Source organism: Lepidochelys olivacea, assembly GCF_965140295.1.
Source record: "Lepidochelys olivacea isolate rLepOli2 genome assembly, chromosome: 10".
In the NCBI taxonomy this organism is placed as follows: domain Eukaryota; kingdom Metazoa; phylum Chordata; order Testudines; family Cheloniidae; genus Lepidochelys; species Lepidochelys olivacea.
The window spans coordinates 33,145,551-33,153,545 of NC_140420.1; the positions used below are offsets into that span (position 1 = coordinate 33,145,551).

The 7,995-nt window shown below is 45.5% G+C and overlaps 1 protein-coding gene across 1 annotated transcript in view; it reads right to left on the reverse strand.

The window, feature by feature from the left end:
• HMOX2 (heme oxygenase 2) overlaps positions 1–7,460 on the reverse strand; it is a 29,373-nt gene extending 21,913 nt beyond the window's left edge. Inside the window, exon 1 of the mRNA XM_084640889.1 lies at positions 7,366–7,460. The gene's annotated coding sequence lies outside the window, so the exon portion shown is untranslated. The remainder of the gene's footprint in view (positions 1–7,365) is intronic.
• Positions 7,461–7,995: the final 535 nt, after the last annotated feature.

The window sequence follows — 7,995 nt, forward strand, 5'->3', positions numbered from 1 at the left end:
TTGTGGCACCTTAGAGACTAACAAATTTACTTACGTTGCAGTGTTTCAGTCACGAGCACTGTAACAAGATTCTATATATTTTTCCTTAGTCAATTTTGCCTAGTGATTCAGTGACCACAAAAAACAAAGCACAGTTAAGGTTAATTTTGCTGTCCTGTTCATAAAAATCACATGGGAGGTACCAATGAGTGTTGAGGCAAGGCCTTGTGCAACTGTACTATTTGGCCAGCTTTCTAATGCTTTTGATACATATTACATCAAATTAAATCCTCTATTGTTCTAACAGGAAGCTTCCATCAAGCCAGATGTGCCCAAGAGATATCAAGTGGGGTCAGTAACAGACAGTTACAATGCATTAAACAATTCAACTATGTTGGTAACAAGCCTCAATACATAGCAGTTATGACAAATGTGTTATTCATGTATCTCACAATGGAAGCATTACCAGTGAGGTGGGGACAGTAAGAGGTCTCGGAGAAATGCCATTTTCAAAGCTCTTTACAGAACTAAATTTGGACAGAGTTAGAGGTACAAGTGGCTGATGCCAGTTCTTTACACTTGTGTGTACTGTTAACAGCACACGGATTGTAATAGTTCCAAAATACTATAAATATTTCCATACTGAAGGACCTTAAAAGTCCTTTACTAACAATTACAGTAAACACAAGGATATCTTCCATCTACCCATTAACTGCAGCCCTCTCTGAGATGGAACATGCAATCATCTAACCACACTACACAATAGTGTAGGATGATGGGGAATGCTATCCAAAGGAAACTGAAGGGTAAATTTAGGAAGACAGAATGATTATCAACGTTGCAATTCAGTCAGAACACTGCACTAATAGCCATATTACTCTTTGATAAAGAATTCTACGAAACTTTTCACCAGTCAGCACCTTGATTTACATCTTATCCAAAGGACAGCATTTCCAGCAACACAGTGCCCCAAAGTATAATACAGGGGCATTGGTCCAGTACTGACTCTGGAAGAAAAGCACCAATACCACTTCCTGACACACACAGAGGAACAATGTACTACTTCCAAGGGCCGACTAGCACAACCCTGAATAGTGTGCAAGATATGCCAGTTGCACCACAAGGTGAGGTAGCTGCAGGCAGCACAGAAGGTTGTGTGTTGGGTTTGAAAGAAAGATTCTTCCTCATTTAGCTGATGCCACGCCAGATTAGAACTAACCTCTGACAGTGGAAAGCAGGCCAGATGTGGCAAAACTGAAACAGGAAGAGACCACAAAGGACCAAGAAGATAGAAATTTTGTTGAAGATAAGAAACCAAAATAGGTTTCTCCACAACAGAGGTGAAAGGATAAAATTTGCACATACACGTAAGTAGCGAGGCTGCAACATTCTGAATGAAGCTACCCCAGTTCTCTGAAAAAAGCTAGCAAAACAAGCACCCACTAGCGTGGGGAGTCCAGTTACCCATGGAAACCGGTACATGATTACCTATTTGACAATATAGTTCACAGTTACCGGACTTGCCATAGAACATCAGTTCCACCATCTCTTTTGAAAGCATAGGATACAAGATGGGCAGAAGAGCTTTTTAATGGCAAAAAAAGGGATGTGACAAGGCTTTCTAGGATATCATGGGAAGGTGTTATTGTCACTCCAGTATGGCAGCTAGAACTTTGCTTCCTCACATGATTGTGTCTCCTCCAGGCCCACATGTACACTGTTGCAGTTGGCCAGATACACCATAGGGGTATGACACTTTCCATAAAAACATAAGACAGCCATAGCCAGAAATAGGAAACTGGACCTGATGAGGCAGTGACCTAACCTTTTGTTGTTCTAATTTGTTGGCAACAGGTGGAAGGTTTCCTGTGATTACTAAGGGTAGATATTTGTGGACCTTCCCATCCTCTGTTCAAGATCCTGGGAAGGACCACATCTGGGATGAATTCTTCCTTGCCTCTGTACAAATAAGAGGCCATCTTTAACTCCTAAATGGTAGAGGAGTAAGCTGTTAATCATCTGGTTGGACTAGATACTTATTAAGGCCAACACTAAACAACAAAAACAGGCCAAATGGATAAATTCAGAGATGTATGCCTACAACTGATTTCAGAATAAGGATATTCCAAAAATATATTTCTAGTACAGCAGCCAGTTTCTCCAGGAGTCAGCTGGAGTTCAACTGCAGAGGTCTCCTCTGACCAGCAGTGATTGTGCAAAGAGGAACACATCTATGAATTGTGATTGCATACTGAAACGCTGACAAAGGGGAAAGTTGGAAATCCTGCAACATTTTAAAAATCACAGTCGTCATTATTGGTTTATTTTGAAGTTGTCCAAGTACATCCTGTGGTTTGACTAGACACCAGAAGGATAATCCCATTGAGGAAACTAAATTCCCAGCAGCAGTTTTTTGCTATTTACTGTAGGAAAATATCTGTTGCTGCTAGGCCACAAATTATGGTTTACTCTGGATTAGTTGAGGACAGTCCTCATTATGATTAATGTACTGGCATATTAGAAATTTAACCAGGCCTAGCACTGTAGTTGTACCAACCAATTTCATTGCAGTGAGAAGATTGCTGTTGCTAGGCCCTGAGTGATTTCCAGAAATAAGGCATGTAGAAAAGAGCAATGCACTATTTGTATCTTGTTAATGGATTACCATGGTTAGCAGATTAAATACATTTCTAGTGTCTCATTGCCTCTGCTTGGCTCTGTTTCCTGAGTAGTACATTTTTATAACTATTTACAGATAAAGATAAAAATATCAAATCATTTGAGTCATTTATTCAGTAAGAAATCAGGCAATGCGTTTTCTGGGCATTTTTACTTGCAGTGATATGGCACTTTACAAAGTCAACTAATCTATCTTCTCAACACCCCTATGACGTAAACAAGAATTATCCTCATCTTATAGGAGGAGGAGATTAGTACCTGCCAAAGGGCACATAGGAAGTTTATGTCAGCATAGGAATTGGAACTCTGGAGCTGCTGATTCCTGGCCCTTTGTTCAAGCCATTATTTAAAAAGCTGCAGTCCAATTAAAAATAAAATATAAGCTGCCCAGCAGCTATTGCTTCTCACTGAGAGACAAAGGCTTAGAACTAAAGGGACAGCTATGAACGGTGTTTCAGGACATGCGCGTTGAAGGTCAATTTACTGTTTGGAACCATATCATGGCAGACATTAACAGAATTAACAGAGTCAGCCAAGCACTCTCCACTGTCCTCTAGCACTGGAAACACCAGCTCTAATAGAAAGTGACGAATTTTAATACAGGGATAGCAAAATGTTATCCTTGGACTTTACTATATTGCCCACAGTTGCCCAAATCTCGGTTCTTACATGGCACCCATTACAGTGGAATCCAAATGTTTCACAAAAATTAGAGTATACAAACATATTTAACTCTTTCCTTTAGTCAACTGGGACCAGGCGTGTGTGTTAAGTTATTATGGGAAGGCTTGGTTGAAGTGGGTTTTGCAGTTCGATCAGAAAATGCCGACAATCACAGTCATCCCGGAGCTCATTCCAAACTCTCAGGCTGTTCAATGAGAAAGCTCAGCCTTCTACATACAAGAGTTCAATTCTTGAAACTGACAGTTCCAGTGCAACTTGGCTATCATGGGAGTTCCTGATTTTGCAGCAGAAAGTGGTCCCCGTACAGATATGGATCAATCTCATGGCGGACTTAAGAGGAGAACTGAAAAATGCTGAGTCAAATCTAAGTTAACAGGGAACCAAATACAGAGAACAGCAAAGATTTTTATGCTCTTGGCTGCTTGCGTTGTTGAGAAGCCTCATTGTTGCATCCTATGTCAAGTCTTCATGTTTTATTTTTTAGATTGCAATGAAATTGTCAATTTTCTCTATGATATCAGACCTGGACATGTGACTGAGTTGATTCCAACAGGAGTGGGTAGAGTTCTTGTCAGCTGTAGATTAACAATCAGAGGGTAAACACCCTCAAAAGAAGGTGATGTTATGAAGTGGAGAGTTCTTCAAAATATTTTCTTCTATCCATTAGCTTCAGCTCAGTCTTTCCAAGAATTAGCTTCAGCCAGCTGCAGATCTCAGCCAGGCGCTTAGAATTTAAAGAAGGTGTCATCTAGTACTGATGTCAAGGCAACAGAAGGGATCTGTCCGCTTATTGATGACTTAAAGAAGGTGGTGTGGGCTTTTTTTTTTTTTTAAAAGTGATTTGCTTTTAAAGGAAGCTGGAAGGGCATACTGAATGGGGGTCCCACAGGGATCAGTTCTGGGTCTGGTTCTGTTCAATAACTTCATCAATGATTTAGATAATGGCATGGAGAGTACATTTATAAAGTTTGTGGACAATACCAAGCTGGGAGAGGTTGCAAGTGCTTTGGCGGACAGGATTAAAATTCAAAATGATTTGGACAAACTGGGGAAATGGGATGAAATTTAATAAGAACAAATGCAAAGTACTCCATTTAGGAAGGAACAATCCATTGTCTACATACAACATGGGAAACAACTGCCCAGGAAGGAGTGCTGCAGAAAGGGATCTGGGGATCACAAGCTAAATCGAGTGAACGGAGTAACACTGTTGCGCAAAAAAAAAAAACCACCCCAAAAAACGCAAACATTCTGGGATGTATTAGCAGGAGTGTTGTAAGCAAGACAGAAGAAATAATTCTTATGCTCTACTCTGCGCTGATTAGGCCTCAGCTGGAGCACTGTGTCCAATCCCAGGCACCACATTTCAAGAAAGATGTGGACAAATTGGAGAAAGCAGAGAAGAGCAACAAAAATGACTGAAGGTCTAGAAAACATGACTGCGACAGGGTGCTGGGCAAAGGGTTGCAGATCCAGCCCTCTGTCATACCCACTCCTTGTTAGGGGAACAAATTAGAGCAGGCTGGAGATAACCTGGCCCTAACTGGGGAGACAGAGACAGCTGCTACCTAATTAGCCGGGGACTGCATAAAAGCCTTCAGAGAAGAAAGCTCGGAGAGAGCAGGAGAAAGGAAAAATGGAGGGAATGGAAGCTAGGGGGTAGCTCTCCCCCCATAGACAGTGAAAGGTTACTTGCACATGGTGAAACGGTGGTGGGAACAAGCCTGAGAACAAAGTGCCTCAGTGGTTACTAAACCGAGGGTCTGAGCGTGATTTTATGTACCTGGCAGAAGTCAAGGGGGCCCTGCTACACTCTGCTACAATAACCTCTGAGCGGAGACTGAAAAAATTGGTTTTGTTTACTCTAGAGAAGAGAAGGCTATGGAGGGACATGATCACAGTATTCAAGTACATAAAAGGTTGCTACAAGAAGGAGGGAGAAATATTGTTCTCCTTGACCTCTGAGGATAGGACAAGAAGCTTTGGGCTTAAACTGTAGCAAGGGCTGTTTAGGTTGGACCTTAGGAAAAACCCGTTGTCAGGGTGGTTAAGCACTGGATTAAATTGCCTAGGGAGGTTGTGAAGTCTCAATCGTTGAAGATTTTTAAGAGCAGATTCGACAAACACCTATCAGGGATGGTCTAGATAATACTTAGTCCTGCCATGAGTGCAGGGGACAGGACTAGATGACCTCTTGAGGTCCCTTCCAGTCTTACAATTCTATGCTTCTATAAGTGCACCCTCTCTTCCATGCATTGTACTTGTCAAATGTTTGCTCATTCAGAGCAAGCAATGCTCTCCCATTACCCTGAAGAGATTTTAGCCTGACTTTATAAAACAGACATGAACCTCAGTACAAGTGCTCCAGTGAAGGTTTGGGAGGGGAAAAGCCACAAACATGCAACCCTGCTTTCAAAGCCTTAATGAGCTCAGCTGGAAGAGAGCAAAACAGTATCACCTTCCTTCACCCCCATGGACATGAAGAGAAATGACAGTACAAGGACTTGGTATTTTCCATATTTACATTTTAAAAAAATCTCCATCCTCCCCTAACTTGTTAGTTTTGCAGTCCAAAACCAGTATGTCATGTAGTAACGCAAGCTTAATATTCAATAAAATCCATTTAACTCAGTGCTAAATTGTGAGGTCCAAAGGTGTTGGGTGTTTGGACTTTTAAGTTAAGATGTGACATGCACATAGAAACGTACACACTAGCCATTTCATTTTACTGAAGAAAAAGTCAAAGTCAGAGATTGCCCTCCCCCCTTCAACTTTTACATTAATGCTGTAGTTCCCAGGAAACTGAATGGCATCAAAACTTTATTACACACAGCAGCAGCAAAGAGTATATCAGCTCCTCTTGCACCCAGATCCAAACATGTAACAGTGAGATTAGTCCCAGACTTTTAGTGACACAAGTAAAATTAAATATTTTCTGTTTTTAATTTCAGAGTATGCATATGCCCTATTGTGTGTTTTATGGAAATGATTTAAGCAATAATGATAAGGAGGGGGGCACTTTTTGACAGCCAGTGACCCAGGGAGACTCATCATATAGATCTGAGGAAGTGAGCTGTAGCTCACGAAAGCTTATGCTCTAATAAATTGGTTAGTCTCTAAGGTGCCACAAGTCCTCCTTTTCTTTTTGTGAATACAGACTAACACGGCTGTTACTCTGAAACCTGTCATCATATAGAGTCAGTGACCAAAAAACAGAGGAGGAAGAGGAAAAAAAACACTCTACCCCCAGAGACCAACAGCTGGGCAGCCAGTGTGACAGGTGATGGACATAGAAGCTGAAGCATCCTAAAAGAGGGGTGCAAGAGAAGCGTTTCCTCCGAGGAATGGCACCGCCCTTTCCATTGAGGCACGGGCAGGAAAAGCTGCGCCTCGCCCCGGGAGGCAGGAGAGGCGCCCGCCCCTGGGCAGTGGCAAGAGGACGGAGGGCGGTAGAGCGCAGGCAGACAGCGCTGTGCGGCCCCAGGCACGTGCCCGGGGACCCCCCGGGACAGACAGGCGGGATGATCTCACACCGGCACGTCTCGGCAAGCCCGTCACTGGCTCCACCTGCCCTCCTGGGGCTGAGGCGAGGCGGTTCCCGCCCCCAGCAACGGGCCCAGGCCGCTCCGCCTGCCACCGCGCGCTCTCCAGGCTGCACGCCCGTTGCCAAGGGCGCTGCTCCGCGGAGCCAGCGCCCCGCGCCCCCGCCTGTCCCAGCCGGGCTCCGAGGGGCGACCGCCCGCCCGCCCGCCCTCGATCCCGCCCCAGCCAGAGGCGGCTCCGGGCAGCGAGCGGCAGCCACCCGCGGACACGGCTCCGTGGCGGGCGGTCTGAACACTGCTCGCCCCGCCACCACCTGTCAGGGACCCCGAGCCGCTGCCGCACCGCCGGCCCGCCCACTTGGCGGGGCGCACGTTGGGGCTGGGGCTGGGGCCGGGGCCGGGGCCGCACGACCGGCGGGCAGCGCACCAGCCTCGCCCCGCGGCGCCCACCCGGCCGAGAGACGCTCCGAGCGGCACTCACCCGCAGCCAGCTCCAGCCCAGCTCCTCTCAGCGCCGCAGCCGCCTCGGCCTGCCGGAAAAGGTGGGACAAAGGACTGTCGGGCTGATTAATTATTCACGAGAAGGCGGGGCACCGGCGAGTTTCTCTGTAATTCAGCCCAGGCTGACGTGACTGGAGCCGTGACGTAACAGTCCCCACCCCTGTGCAGAGGCCCCGCCCCTCATTTGCCCCCGCCATAGCCCGTGGATCGGGAGCGTCCACGTGCCCTCCTCCCTGGCTTTGCAGCTCGTGGATGGCACTCTGCACTCCCACGTGCTCCCTTGCCCCAGCCAACAAGTTGTCCCTGATTGTCCATCATTAATGAGTGCCCAGAGTTCCCTGTCAGGGCTGGGGCTTCACTGCAGTAGGTACTATATACATAGCCTAGAATAAAGTCTCTGCCCTTTTCGGTCCACCCCCCCCCTAGTTCGTAGTAAAAATCACAGGCAGGTCCTGGGCTTCCATGATTTTTATTTATTGCCCCAGACCTGTCTCTGACATTTACTAAAAATAACTGTGATAAAATCATCTCAACCTTAGCAATGTAACTACATCACACTGTTGACTCATTCTCAATTTGCAATCCACTATGCCCCCCAGATCCTTTTCAG